The sequence below is a fragment of the Symsagittifera roscoffensis genome, chromosome 1 (genome assembly GCF_963678635.1).
Source record: "Symsagittifera roscoffensis chromosome 1, txSymRosc1.1, whole genome shotgun sequence".
Lineage (NCBI taxonomy): Eukaryota > Metazoa > Xenacoelomorpha > Acoela > Convolutidae > Symsagittifera > Symsagittifera roscoffensis.
The window spans coordinates 9324601-9340191 of NC_087062.1; the positions used below are offsets into that span (position 1 = coordinate 9324601).

The 15591-nt window shown below is 37.1% G+C and overlaps 3 protein-coding genes across 5 annotated transcripts in view; 1 reads left to right on the forward strand and 2 right to left on the reverse strand.

Moving 5' to 3' along the window:
- Positions 1–15591, reverse strand: part of LOC134857191 (tectonic-3-like) — a 409016-nt gene that overhangs the window by 369945 nt on the left and 23480 nt on the right. The gene's annotated exons all lie outside the window — the stretch shown is intronic.
- Positions 1–15591, reverse strand: part of LOC134857194 (adenosine 5'-monophosphoramidase HINT1-like) — a 136784-nt gene that overhangs the window by 97720 nt on the left and 23473 nt on the right. The gene's annotated exons all lie outside the window — the stretch shown is intronic.
- Positions 8559–15591, forward strand: part of LOC134857192 (PTB domain-containing adapter protein ced-6-like) — a 57474-nt gene continuing 50441 nt past the window's right edge. For 2 of the 3 annotated variants that reach the window (XM_063873568.1, XM_063873569.1), the window contains exon 1: positions 8562–8583. The gene's annotated coding sequence lies outside the window, so the exon portion shown is untranslated. Of the gene's footprint in view, positions 8584–15591 lie in introns of all 3 variants that reach the window. The other variant, XM_063873570.1, reaches the window with a different exon arrangement.

Sequence of the window (15591 nt, forward strand, 5' to 3'; positions counted from 1 at the left end):
AAGGATTTTAATTCTATTAGCCGAGACCATTTGAAAACAAAAGTCCAACATTTAGTTTTTCATGTACCTGCGATACCAACTTTTTATGTGGAAGTATATTTGACATTCAATTGCTGTTGCGAATTAGTTATTAGTTTCATTATTTCATTTAAAAATTTTTCCAAGACTCTTAGTCTAAATTATTACAAAAAAAACCCAGCATCTGCAAAAGAAAGCATGTTAAAAAAAAAATAAAAATTACACAAATGCCAGGTGACGTCCGTCCAAAACCGGGCCCACTGATAGTGTTTAATATCATCGCAAAAAAACTTAAAAAAATACAAAAATAATATTAAAATCTTACACCTATTTTGCAAAAACCTAGCCAGGAAACGTTCAGAAAATCACTTGTCAAAAAGATTGGTGATAACAAGACTTTTTCTTTTTGAAAACTTGGATAAATAGCTTAAAAGCCCAACAAATATAGGCTCGAATGGTTTTAATTCTATTGGCCGAGACCATTTTGTACCAAAAGTCCAAGTTTTTTATGTACCTGATTTAAATTTGGTAAATCACGTAAATTTGGTTTTATTTTCGTTTTTTCATTAAAGTACTTTGGAAAAATTTTAATCTAAATTAACACAAAAAAACCCATCATCTGCAAAAGAAATCATGTTAGAAAAGATTATAAAATTACACAATTGCCTTTGACAAAAATTTCATTGAAGTAAAATCCAATATGAAAAAAATTGAGGTCGTTTTAGATCGGTTTTTTCAGATTTTAATATGAAGTGAAAATGATCTCGATATAAATGGCCTGAGTTATCAAAACACTACAGTCTGTCAAAAAACACTTTCCTGTCACAACAAGACTAATACTTAGAACGCACTCGTTGTCAGTCTTGTTGTCACATACATTATCCTGCTATCTTTTTATATAAAATTGTAGAAAAGTTTGTCAATATCATAAGAAAAACAATTGGGCTGGGCAATTAAAACTTGTTATGATCGTGCAAATTTCGATTCATCGTCTGATCTCAATTTGATACCCAATATTTTGCCAGTAACTACGTTTCTTGAATGAATAGTAACTTGCCGTTTCTGGAAAACAAAAGACCTCTTGTAAGCAGCTTGCGAAAAAACTCAAGATGGAAAATTTTACAGAAAAATAAGCATAAGAAAAAAAAGGTATTTTGTTGTTGTTTAAATGAGCAAATTTTCTTTTCAAGGAATACCTCAAAAACCATGTTTTTCCTGAGTAGATAAAAACCCGATTGTCACGTTAAAAAAAAGATATGCTCCTCAAGTACCTAGAAGATATACTGGAGCACTTTCAAAAATCTGTAAAACAATATTACCTAATCAACTTAACCAAAATCTTTTATTTAAAAGTTTTTAAGCAGCGTTCAGTTTGGCTTTAAATCATCAAACTCAACAATCGATGCTATTTGATTTTGCAGGGAATGTTTTAGAAAACCGATTGATGACAATAATGTTGTTACTTGCTCAATACAAGATCTCTCGAAGGAGTTTACTTCTATTAGCCGTGACCATTTCAAAACAAAAGTCCAATATTTAGTTTTTTATGTAACTGCGAAATCAACCTTTTATGTGGAATTATATTTAACATACAACTGCTGCTGCGAATTAGTTTCGACATTCAATTAGAGGGTCTTAGGCCCTTAAATTGTTCGTGTGCTCTAAAGATGACCTAAACGACAGACAGTAACCATGATCTCAATTTTTTTTATTGTAAACACTATTTGAATGTTGGTGAGAATAGAAAATACGTATCACATTTCCTAAGACTTTTGTGAGTAAAAACTGTAAGAAAGTTGGCAAAATGAAAGAAGCCACTGCAGGAATCAGAAATCTCAGAATTAGCGTCTGAAAGAAAGGGAAGAAGTGCGAAACATAGTTACAAAAGCAAATAATTTGAACGATCAGGAATGTTCAAAGGTCAAAGAAAGGTGAAATGGTTGAAGATGTAAAAACAAAACCAAAAAAATTCTGGAGCTATGTGAGACAGAAAATCGTGTTACAAAATGCAATATCAGCTTCAGTGCAGGATGATGGATCTTCAAAGACAAAAGTGATCAAGAAAGTTGAAGTTTTGTCAAAGTTCTTTTCATCAGTCTTCACCCCGAACCCCCAGGAGAATAGACGATTTCAGATTTGGATGTCACCCATCCAATAAAAGATTTAGAAATAACAGAGCAATTGGTACAAGAGCAACTAAACTCACTCAGTACATCGAAATCTCCAGGGCCCGAAAAAATTCAACCGAAATTTCTGCTTGAGTACAGAGATTTCCTGTTTCAAACTCTAAAAAAATTCTAATTTTTTTGACAAATCGAAGCTACCTGAAGACTGGAAACTTGCTCACATTACCTCTATCTTCAAAAAAGGAATACAGTTGTTAGCTGACAACTATCGTCCAGTAAGCTTAACATCAGGAGTTTGTAAAATATTTGAGAAAAACATTAGAGCCCATCTTATGAAACATCTAGAAAGTTAAATAAGTTCTTGTAAATGAACAGTTTGTTTTCCTGCCGGTAGATCGTCACAATCACAACTACTGAGAATGTTGGATGATTTCACAAAAATAATAGATAGTCGCCGAGAAACGGATGTTATTTACTTGGATTTCAATAAAACGTTCGACTCGGTTCCGCATAAAAGACTGATAGGAGTCCTAAAACAATACGGAATAAAAAGAAAAACACTGGGCTGAATCAACGAGTTTTTGTTTATAAGACGACAAAGATTTGTGATAAACGACAGTAGATCTGCAAGAAGATCTAAAAAAACTGGAAAGGTCAAAAAATAGTACTTTCATTTTAATGAAGTTAAATGTGTACATCTCAAATGGAAGCTCAAATCGTGAAATATGATCGATTGAGATTTACGATAAACAGCTGGAAGCAGTAGGAGAAGAAAAAGACCTGGGAGTGATCATCGATAGTAAACTCTCCTTTGACTCTCATATCTTTGCAAAAGTTAAAAAGGCAATTTCTTTCAATAAAATGACTATACCTATGTTTTTAAATGTTTATAAAGGCCTCGTAAGGCCTCATTTGTAGTTCTGTAATCAAGCCTGATACCTGCGATTAAAGAAGAGCAAAAGATTAATCGAAAATGTGCAACAACGAGCGACACGAAAGGTACAAGGGCTGCAGACACTAGGCTACAAGGAAAGGTTAAAGAAACTAGCAAGTCGTAAAAGCAAGTCTCAAGCACAGTTCACAGTATCATTATTATGCTTGATTCATTAAGAGTCATGTGGGAAATGATTTTTTTTATACAGGTCTTGGTTTTTTTCTTAAAGGAGTTTTGTCCACCATAAAATTGGTTTTTCGCAGTTTGATTTTTGATTTTTTTTAGTTCCTTTTATCTCCATTGTTGAAAGCAAACTTCACTATCAAGCAGCAAAAGTGTAAAGATCAGAAAAACGTAATGGACTTCTGGTTTCAAAAGAAGATTTTAAGTTTCAAGTTTCCGAACGCAACAAAAACTTTACCTAATGATCCAGTTTATTTAGATTGGGTAATTTTTTCTTAAAAAAGTGTCCGTCATAAATTGTTCCAAAGAGCTTTATGGCCATCTATTTTCTGTGAGTTTCCAATTTCGAAAGCAATTTTTTCCGTTTACTTGCATTTATTGACTTTTATCCAACTTGAAAATTCCCAAAATTCTTCCCGAAACTTGCTATTTGCGCAAATGCATCTTCCATATTCAGCATCCTAGATATGCAATAACATAGAATTCAATGCAATAGATTTGCAATAACAGTGAATTGACAATAGAATTTCTATTGAATCTGTTATACAAAACTGACAGTGTACTATAAATAGTGATATACCCTTACCAGAGTGCAAAATCAAACAGAACAAATTGCCATTGTCAATGCTGCTTCAACAAGCCTCCCGCTCGAAAGGCTTGATGCCTCTCGGAGCCGCTGATTGGCTCAAGGCCCTAGCATTGGCGTAGGTTTTTGTCTCGGCGCACCGGTTTGTACCCAACACAAGTGCTTTTCGGGCAATATAGTCGATGTCTATGGTATCCATTTTCAGTTTGGAAGAGAGCAGGTCTGTTTATACCAGACATTCGATGGGAATCATACCAGCCATAGGGCTTTTATACAAGCAAACTTCCCATCGACCCTCGAGCTTCAAAGACCGTAAGAGAACAGATAGGCTTACACTGGTTCCATGGACACATGGAAGAGTACTGGGCTGGGAATATACCTGTGTTCAACGACTGGCATCCTCGTACACCCAATTCGCTGGTCGAGAGAGGACCTACTGTGGCAGATGCTTCCGAGTCACAAAAAAAGCACCAAATACGAGGCTATTTCATCACCGCAGAGCTTCGGCCGATTGAAATGGAAGTTTTTGGAAGATTGGGCACTGAGGTACACGCATTACTGCCGGAGATAAACCATCACTACTAGATATGGTTTTAACTGATGCCGGTCTAAGCGACCTAAGCACTAATAACCAACGACCTATGGGACAGAGCGACCACGTTATCTTAGAAGTGGAGACCCGCGTACCCCACAATTAGTAAGACCATGATGAGATACAACTTCGCTTACGGAGATTATGACCGAATGAGAGATGACGTAGAAAGTTTTCCTTTTTTCACAGTGAAGACAATGTTGAAAAAATTTGGACGGATTTGCGCAAACTCCTGATTGAACTAACAAAAAAAATTATTTCTCCTAACTAAGCTCAAAAGAGAGTGTAGAAACAACTTACTATCCACCAATACCACTCGACAGGCAAACACAACAAAAAAGATGTACTGGAAAAAAATTGCCGCAAAAGACAACAGTAATGTTTGACAACCATAAACAAAAAAAGAAATGCTGTAAAGACAGCTAAACGAAATGTTCAAAGGGCAAAGAAAGGTGAAATAGATAAAAATCTAAAAACGAAAAAAAAATCTGGAGACAGAAAACGGTGTTACAAAATGCAGTGTCAGCTTTAGTGCAGGATGATGTATCTTCAACGACCAATGAGATCAAAAAAGAATTTTTTGTCAAAGTTCTTTTCATCAGTCTTCACACCGAACCACCAGGAGTTTCTACGATTCCAGAATTGGATATCAACCATCCAAAAAAGGACTTAAAAATAACAGAGCAATTGGTGAAAGAGCAACTAAACTCACTCAATACATCGAAATCTCCAGAGCTCGACAAAATTCACCCATAAATTCTATTTGAATTGAGAGATTTCCTGACTCAAATTCTGACAAAGTTTTTGTTTTACAAAACATGGGACGAAACAAAGCTACGTGAAGACCGGAAACTTGCTCACATTACCTCTATCTTCAAAAAAGGTAAAGTTGTTAGCTGACAACTATCGTCCAGTAAGCTTAAAATCAGGGGTTTGTAAAATATTTGAGAAAATAATTAAAGCCCAGCTTAATTAGAAAAAAAATAAATCCGTGTGAATGAACAGTTTGGTTTCCTGCCGGTAGATCATCACAATTACAACTACTGAGATTAATGGATGATTTCACAAAAACAATGAATGGATAGTCGCCGAGAAACGGCATTTGTCTACTTGGGTTTCAAGAAAGCGTTTTCACTCGGTACCGCACAAAAGACTTATAGGATTCCTGAAACAAAATGGAATAAAATGCAAAACACTGGCTGGATCAACGAGTTTTTATTAATAAGACGACAAAGAGTGGTGATAAACGACAGTAGATTTGAATGGAGAGGTGCATTGAGTGGGATTCCCCAGGTATTTGTACTGGGACCTGTTTTGTTTGTAATATCCATAAATTCAATGCCAAATACATTCAAATCAAAATTGTATTTATTTGCAGACAATGCAAAACTATCCAAAAAAAATACCAGCGAAAAAGTCCTTGAATTGCTGCAAGAAGGGCTAAGAAAACCGGAAGATTGGTCAGAAAATAGTATTTTCATTTTAATGAAGATAAATGTGTACATAAGATAATCTCAAATGGAAGCTCAAATCGTGAAATAAGCTCATATGAGTTTTACGATAAACAGCTTGAAACAGTAGGAGAAGAAAAAGACCTTGGAGTGATCATCGATAGTAAACTCTCCTTTGACTCTCATATCTTTGCAAAAGTTAAAAAGGCAATTTCTATCATTGCAGTTTTTAAAAAACTTTCAATAAAATGACTATACCTATGTTTTTAAATGTTTATAAAGGCCTCGTAAAGCCTCATTTGTAGTTCTGTAATCAAGTCACAAATGGTACAAGTGCAGACACTCAGTTACAATGAAAGGTGAAAGAAACAAGACCGATCCTCACTTGAATACCGCAGAAGGCGAGAAACAATGATCGAAATGTTCAATATAGGTTACAACCGTTATGACCCAAAAGCTACAAAAGGCATGTTCGAATTGAGTAATCGTGACACAAGGACAAATGACATGAAAGTGATAACGAGGAAGGCCAACTTCGATTTGCGGAAAAACTTTTATACCATTAGATCAGCTACAGATTGGAATATGTTGCCAGGATAAGTAATTGACTCGAAGACCTTGAACGCTTTCAAGAACAACGTGGACAAATATCGGAACAAAAGCGGAATTAATAAATTTGAGACGAAATAATCGAAAAGGAGTACATCAGTTCTTAAATTGTACCAGCAAATATTGGAACAAAAGCGAAATTAATAACTTTTAGACGAATTAATCGAAAAGGAGTACATCATGAGCTGATTGATAGAGGCGACAAAACGCCTAAGAGATCAGAAAAACAACTGAACTGAAGATTTAAGAACGGTTTCCCGCTTTAACCATTATAAGGTGTGGTTTGTTTTTCGACGTGTTGCTACTTTCCTGCTTTTCAACCCTTTTTCCCATCCCAGCTATTATGCTCAATGGTCTTGAAACCACTCAGCCCGACAATTTTTTGTGGGTTACTGGTTATCTATCCATTGTTTCTAAATAACCTCTAAAGCTCTATCGTTTCTCCATATAGAAGTAGGCCAAAATACTGTGGACGGTCCGGTCCCTCAATGTCATGAATATCTTCTGGTTGAGCTTGTTTTAGAATTACCGTACTAAAATCAAAATTGTGAAATTGTAGTTCTAAAATTGTACCAGCATTCGATCTAACGTTTTCTGAAATGTAGATCAATGTTAATTGTTTTAACTCATCATCTGCATCGTCATCATCATCATTATCATTTTTTTCAAGGTAATCAGAAGGTCAAAAGTATCATAGTAACCGAGGTTACAGTCATGAGTCCCTTCAACATGTATTCCAGTCAAAATCCTTGGAATTTTTTAGATATGGAAGTGATAATGATAAAAGAAGATGACAAGTGTTTAAGTCCTTTTCAATTAAAATCGATACGGGTTACGTTTCTTCAATAAGAACACGCAACTCGACACGAGATAATATAATATACAAGTGTTACAAGTAAAAAATTTCGTCGAAAGTTATTTTTATCATTTATTGTTCCGAGTACGCAAGCGGCGTTCGCAATCTGTATTGCCAGGGAGATTCTCTGTTTTAAAAAGCTGCCTGCTCTGGGTTCCTCAGTGCATATGCTTAGGTTCTTACAAAGCTTGCTCAAAAAAACTTCTGTGCTGGGGCCGGCCGCGCCCTGAATTTCAAAAGCTAGCGGTTGAAAAAGATATCCATCATTTACAAGATCTTTATACTTGTCAATTTTTCGCTCTTCCCCTTTAGCGGCAGCCGTACCAGGGTTACAAACAGATCCGGCATTAATCCTACAAGGAGCTAAGGAGTCTACTACCGTTACATCCCACAAAAGCTGCTTACCATCAGCCCATGGAACGAGCGTCAAACCGTCTGGTCGCTTCTGATCGGTCCTGTAGAGGTGTCGTGGTTCTAAAACAGAGGGAATGTGAATAGATGATAGACTCTGCTTTATAAGGGCATTCAAGTTTGAATGCCTAGAGAATCTCCCTGCACTTTTGAGGCAAGAAAGACCATGCCAACCATCCTCGGTAACGTCTTTCAATTATTGGGAGCCAAATCTATCTTGGAACGCGTTGAACCTTTTTAATTCCGTTGCTTCGAGTCGTAAAATCAAGTCTGCAATTTTGCTGTCAAAAATTGGCTCCGTCCAATTTTTTTGGATTTCATTTTCCGGAGCCATTTCAATTTTTCCAAGGTCAAACCACCGTTTGACCACCGTATAAAGTAAAAAAGTTCAACGCGTTCCAAGATAGATTTGGCTCCCAATAATTGAAAGACGTTACCGAGGATGGTTGGCATGGTCTTTCTTGCCTCAAAAGTGCAGGGAGATTCTCTAGGCATTCAAACCTGAATGCCCTTATAAAGCAGAGTCTATCATCAATCTCACATTCCCTCTGTTTTAGAACCACGACACCTCCACAGGACCGATCAGAAGCGACCTTTATAAGGTCGCTTCTGAAGCGACCTTCAATGGGCTGATGGTAAGCAGCTCTTGTGGGATGTAACGGTAGTAGACTCCTTAGCTCCTTGTAGGATTAATGCCGGGTCTGTTTGTAACCCTGGTACGGCTGCCGCTGAAGGGGAAGAGCGAAAAATTGACAAGTTTAAAGATCTTGTAAATGATGGATATCTTAGCCTAATTGTTGTGATAAACTTATTAAATAGTTTCCGGTTTGATATGTCTCAAGCAAAAGCTACTAGATGTGGACCATGCAACAAACCATCGAAGGACAACGACTCAACTGCTATAGGATGTGAAAAGTGCAGCGCGTGGTTCCATGGGCAATGTGTTGGATTGTCTCCTGATGATGTAGCTACAATGGGCAAAATTCGAGGATGCTTCTGGCTGTGCTCTGGCTGCCTTGAGGGGAACACCTTCACATCCCAAGCTAAGTTTGAACTGATTATTCAAAGACAAGAAAGCTTAATCGAAATTACAAAAAGCATTAAAGAAACTGTTGAAAATGTTGATCCAACCAAGACAACATCATCGAATGTACCGGTTAATAGTCGTATTAATAACAGTCACCGAGCCAGCACATGTGAAAGCGAGATAATCATCGACGGAGCCTGCGAAGACAACGGTCAGTTTACATCCAATATAGAGGCCGAAGAAGCCAAAGTGGCCGAAATTTTTGATCAAATAGGCGAAGAAAATCTCAGTATCTGCCAAATATATAGACTTGGTAAAGCTAATCCCCAACAACGAAGAACGCGTCCTTTACTTGTTCGTCTGTCATCCGAATGGAATGCTAAAAAATGCCTAGCAAAATCTTACGAACTGAAGAATTTCAAAGAAAAGATTTCCATATCGAAGTCCCTAAACCAAGAAGAACAGATTCTGAAACGTAAAATCTTCAAGAAACGGTACGACATGATTAACAATGAAAAATTTCCACGCGATGAGCTAAAAACTCGTGGTCTGACCCTCGAACGAAATGGTATCAAGATCAATCTTGACTGACTACAATCAAAATTATGCCTTATCAACGCACAAAGTCTCTTGAGCCTAAATCAGCGTCTGAAGTTAATCAATTTTCTTTCTTTACATTCTCCTGATATCGTGTTCATTACTGAAACATGGCTTAAGCCAGAAATTACTGATCCCAAAATTTTTCTTATGAATACTCACTATTCGGTTATTGCTCGAAAAGACCGCACTTCTGGAGAACACGGAGGTGTTCTCATTGCCACAAAAAATAGTTTTGCTTTAAATTATTCAATTCTATCATACGATGCAGATTACTGCATCGGACTTTCAATATATTCGGGTGCAGTTAATCATATTTTCCTCCTTATTTACAACCCCCCCCCCCCCCCCGCTTTGTCGCAGTTTCGGATACCTGCCAAAATGCTTACTGATTCAATACGTTATTTTAACTCCAAATTGATTAATGGTTCTGGTTCGTACACAATCTTAGGTGACCTAAATCTGCCTGATATCTGTTGGGCATCTTCTGATGGAGGCTGTGATTACTCAAAACTGTTCCTAGAGGTTATTGAGGATCATACCTTAATGCCCCTTATATATGAACCCACACATTGCTCAGGCAACACTCTTGATATCATTTTAACTTCGCACACAGAATTGTTCACTGCATTTGTAAATGAAGTGCTTTACTCAGACCATTTTCCTTTATTTGTTTTTTTTTCTACCATTCCTGAAGCAGCGCCTACTGTGATTGGGAATTTTATGAAAACTTCTCTATCTAAATCATCTTTCTCTCATTCGATCTTCAATAGTAACATCAGCCCTTGTTTTACCAAACTCATTGTGGAACAAAACTCATGTAATTCCATATCCACCACTAATGATTATGTAGATAGCTGGTACGCTCAGATCAATCATGCAATTCTTTTATCATGCGCACATAAAACTAAAAGACGCCAGCAACTTCCCTATTATTATTCGTCGCATACAGTTCATTTACTGAATAAGCACCACTCCATATCTAAACGGACAGCCAACACAAATCATTTAGCTTCGATCCAACAAGACCTTAACAATTTAATCGAGTTGGATAAAACTTGTCTCCTTGAATCTTTAAGACCAAATTCTACCCGTGATTGCTTTAAATACCTTCGATCTTTTACCAAAAGGAAACTACCAAACCAAATGCACTGGATGAATAGAAAAGCATCCACTTCTATTGAATGAGCCATTCTTTTGAACGATTACTTCTGTTCAGTGTTTCTAGAAAAGCACGAAATTCAAATCCTACAACCCGAAAAACCCACCATTTTTCTATCCGATCTCCATGTCAACCTTAAAAAGGTCGAGAAAGCTCTCGAATTTGTTAAAACTTCTTGTATTACCAACGACCGCCTCCCAACCTTTATTCTTAACTAAGCAGTGAATTAATAAATATCTCCTCTAGTCGTGCAGCTCTTTGTCAAGGTTTTGGAAACTAAAACGTGGCCAGAACTTTGGAAATGTGCGTTTATTACGCCAATTCTTATATCTAGTAATCCCGAAAATGTTGAAAATTATCGCCCGATTAGCATATTGCTTCAATTATTGATTATTCTGGAGAGAATGATCTTCGATTTCATTTATCCTAAAATTCGGGCTAAAGTTACATCTGCTCAACATGGTTTTATTACCAAGCGATCGACTGTTACTCAGCTTCTTGAATACTTAGATCAGATTTATAACGACATCGAGGCAAAAAACGACTGTCTTTGTGTGTACTTCGATTTTCGCAAGGCTTTTGATCAAGTTCCTCATCATATACTTATTTCGAAACTTGGTAATTTAGGCTTTGACACTAGCTTTCTTGAAATTTTTGCTTCCTATCTCACAAACCGCACGCAAATTGTCTTAATTAACAATGAAGCATCTCCAAAAGGCCATGTAACAAGTGGTGTTCCGCAAGGAAGTGACTCGGCCCTTTGCTATTTATACTCTTCATTAATGACATGCCAGCTGTCTTGAAAACCTCTAATTGCTTTCTGTTTGCTGATGACAGCAAACTCTATTCAAAAAATGACTTTTCCTTAGTTCAAACAGACATTGATCTACTTATCAATTGGACGCTTGAAAACGAAATGACATTTAATTCTGATAAATGCAAAGTTATTTGTTTTAACTCAACTTCCCCCAAATCTACTCTTTACCGTAATGATTACAGTCAGTTTCATCTATCAAAGATCTCGGAGTAACGATATCTAGTGATTTAAAGTGGGATATCCACATTAAAACCAAACTGGTCGCAGTTAACAAAGCTTTCCATTTCTTAAAACGTTCATTCCCTTATGAAGTATCCATGAGAACCAAATTCAATTATTACCAGCTATGTACTATGAGTATTTTGTTATACGGTAGTCAGGTCTGTTTTCCATCTTTAACATATCGCCGCAAACTAGAATTATTTAACAGAAAATGTTTGAAATGGGTAACGGGAGTGAACGACTATACAGAACAACTTAGAAAAACGAATTCCTTGCCAATTTCCTTCACTATAGCTTTACATGATATGTGTTTTCTTAATCGAGTCCTGACTGATCAATTTGATTTCGACCTTTACAGATACATAAATTTTAACTTTGCAGCCAAAGACCTTCGCAATAGCTCACGCCCTAAGCTTTCAACAACCCAGAATTGTCGACTCTTCTTTACAGAGCAATTTTTCTTCTATCGCGTCTGTCGGTATGCCAACATGATTTCAGCAAACAACATAGCCGACATTTTCTCATCGCCTGAAATTTTCAAAGCAAAATTGAAAATCTATCTGAAAAATAGAATTGATATAATCAACTTAAACAACTCTTGTTCAATGCTACTTTGTTGCCATTGCATAAATTGCCGTTCGTGATGTCTTGTGTACATAATCATACCGTTTCTTTTGTTTGATGCCTTTATAAAGGGAATAAATTCTTTTAGTAGTAGTAATAGTAGTAGTAGTAGTAGTAGTAGTAGTAGTATTAGTAGTAGTAGTAATTTAAGCGCATCATCATAGGTTCCATCCACATGCTCCAAACCAAAGATTTCGCTCAAGGCATCTTTTGCTCCTACTGCTGAGGCTAAGAAAGTGGGTAAAGCGAGTAGACGAGCGGAAGAAACGCCCAAGCCACCTTTGGCTGCCGGGAGAACTGCTTGTAAGAACTGGTAATCATCCATTTTCACGTTAGTGACCTTGCATAACAAATTTCTTAGTAATTTATCGTAGGGTTCCAAAAAATCATTTTCCAAAAAAACAAGGGATCGTACGCAAAAAAACATAGGAATTTTGCTATGCTAAAGCAATTTTTCAGGAGATAAAAATCATAATGGGCGTCTAGTTTGTCAATGACATCCGAGATTTTTTCAAGCTCCTTAATTTTTTCGTCGAGCAATTCTTTTCGGCAAAGTTCACCGATTGGAGATCCTAAAATGAGGAGTTCTTCTTTTGTTTTTATTTTTTATTTTTGGGCATATTTTTCGAAATTGTGTTAAAATTGAATTATACTGTGTACTAGTAGTCGGTCCCAAAAAACAAAGTTCACACTTCTCAGTGCTTAAGCTCAGGCCATAAATTTGTTCCGATTTCAGAATGTTTTTAAGGTCCCGGAGTACTACCTTATAGTCGTCGGCTAAATTCCCATCATCTAAATACCAGACGTTCATTTTTGCTCCAACTGTTTGACTAGTGTATGAATTGTTTCCGCAAAAAGGGGTGGGGCTTCAGGATCACCTTGCTGAGCTCCGTCTTCTGACATTATGACAAAGCTTCCGTAAAAAAGGTAACTAGGTTTACCATACGCGCAATGGGTGTAAGTATACAATTCGGCGCGATTTGAATAAACATGATTCAGCGTTGTTTCTCTGTTTAAAGAGTTAAAGGCATTCTTAAAATCTAGTTTTAAAAGAACAGTGCATTTTGGATTGTCGTCGCGTTCAATTAGGTTTCGAAACGAGTGCGCAGCTATTTCTGCTCCTCGTTTGGTACCGCATCTTACCTGTACCTTTCCGAAAAATTTTTGTCGCTCGGAGAGGGCCTTGCTCCCAGCGCATTTAGACGCGATACGTCTCAGCGTGTTGCCTATGGCAATCGGTCTCAACCCTCCGTCTATCTTCATGAGGGCGATAAGCTTTGCGCCAAAAAAGAAAGGTCTTAGTGGTTCGGGTGTTTTGCCATCTCCAATGAGGTTTATCAGCTCAGTAAGTGGTTTCAGAAAATTAAGTCCTGCACTGCCATTCGACTTACTAACAAGATCTTTAAAAATTTCAGGAACTATTTTATCAGGACCTGCTGCTGATCCGTTTGGAAAGGACATTATCGCTTTGTATAGGTCGAAATCGGTTACGAAAAAACTATCAAACTTTTCTGGGTTTGGAGCTGCAAATTTGGCTAGCTGCGGGTGCTTAGACAACAATTTTTGATAGTTATCAGTTGAAAACGGAGCTATTTTGTCATCCGAAGCAGCAAGCCTTATTCCTCCCTTTACATTTCCTTCATCGAGCTTACTACTTATTAACTTTATTCTCTACTCGAGGTCACTCAGAGGCGGACTTGAAACTTGGGGATGGGGTTTTGGAAGTGACACGTCATTTGCTCGAATTTTTTTACTTATCAAAGAACTCATGCTTGTGGTCTGTTTGCGTCCACTTTTTTTCGGATGCTCCAAAAAAAACAAGAACGACGTTAAAAAAAATTAGCCATTTTGTAACATCTTCTACATTGTAGAAGATGTCATTTATTTTGTCGGACAGACTTTCCGCCAAGGGAACACGCGAGTCTTTTGGTACTCTCTTGAGTACTCGGACATTTGAGATGGCTGTATTAACAGAATTGTCTAGCACTAAATCATTACCTATTGTTGCTTTATTGTAACATTCGCCCAAATACTACACAGCGACGGAGCGTAGAAAAAGTACCTATTAACGACTGGCAGGCGTCAGTTACCTTAATCCTTTTCGTTTTTCACCATCTCGACCTTGCCAGTTGATTTTCTGGTCTGTTTAGGGCTAAGTAAAAAGTTACTATTTTTAGGCCATCAGTCAAACGACTTTTGATCAGCTTTCGTTTACATGCGAACACAACCACATAGCTGAGTCTCGGATCCTCAGACTACGTCATTGCCATTAAAAACACGGCTCGAACAACCTATTTTAATATGTTTTTGTGTGACAGTTCTATATTAAATCCATTGGAGATGGATTGACCCTTTCCTCTTTCTAGCTACTCATTTTCTAAAATATCAAATAATACCGGTGTTAATTGAGAGTTCTACGACATCCAAGTAGCTACAAAGTTAGTTTTATATAGTCCGTTCACATAAAACAGTCTCTGGGGGACCAAGCCTCCGCTCCCGTAATCTTCCTGAGATAACGCTCTTATCCCTTCCAATTTGTGGCACGGGAGGGTTCCGTGGAATATTCCTTCCCCACTGAAGCTTCCATCTCCACTAATATCCTCTGCTAAGAGTCTTATCGTGTGTTGTTGCCACGATAAGAGTTTTTGTGGTTTTCGTCTCTTGTGCGACCGTTTTCCACAATATTTGTCGTTCTTCTCTTTTTTCGTCGTTTTTCGTCAAAATGGCCGTCTTTTTATATTTCTGAGAAATATTCACTCTCCAATCGAAATTTTAAAAATAAAAATATTAGAATATTCCTACCCTCCTTCGCAATAAGGCCTTTATTCGTTTTTCTTCGTGTCGCCGGAAGGTTGTTCTGTGCCATCTGGCAGAATGGCACATACTCCCCGGACAGTCCCCATCAATGTCCCTATTGATCGCATAACACCGGGTCATCGTCAAGTAGTGTTCCAGTTCTCTGTAATCAATCTTACAAATCGCATAAGAAAATGAAATTTATCTACTCCACCTCAACTCACTACGTATTCACAAATGGCATCATACTACATTTCACTGCCTTTCAACATTTTCACAAAATTTGCACCATGAGGAGTGTCCTAGATAAGATTTCTTTTCTGACTACTTACGTCGTCTTGCCATAAAACTTCTTTTTGCTCTTTGTGATTAAAAAGTGGGACGTGGCACGGCCACGCACCCGTTAATTTAACTTAACATCACTCACCAAGTATAATCAGTTATTTATGCCACACAGTGAAATTGTGTCTTACACAGGTTAAAAACTTCAATCGTGTTTAAATAGGTAAATATACTCAACTATGTTCTATATATATACATAAGTAGTATAACTAAAATTCTCTTTCAACAATTTTAACAA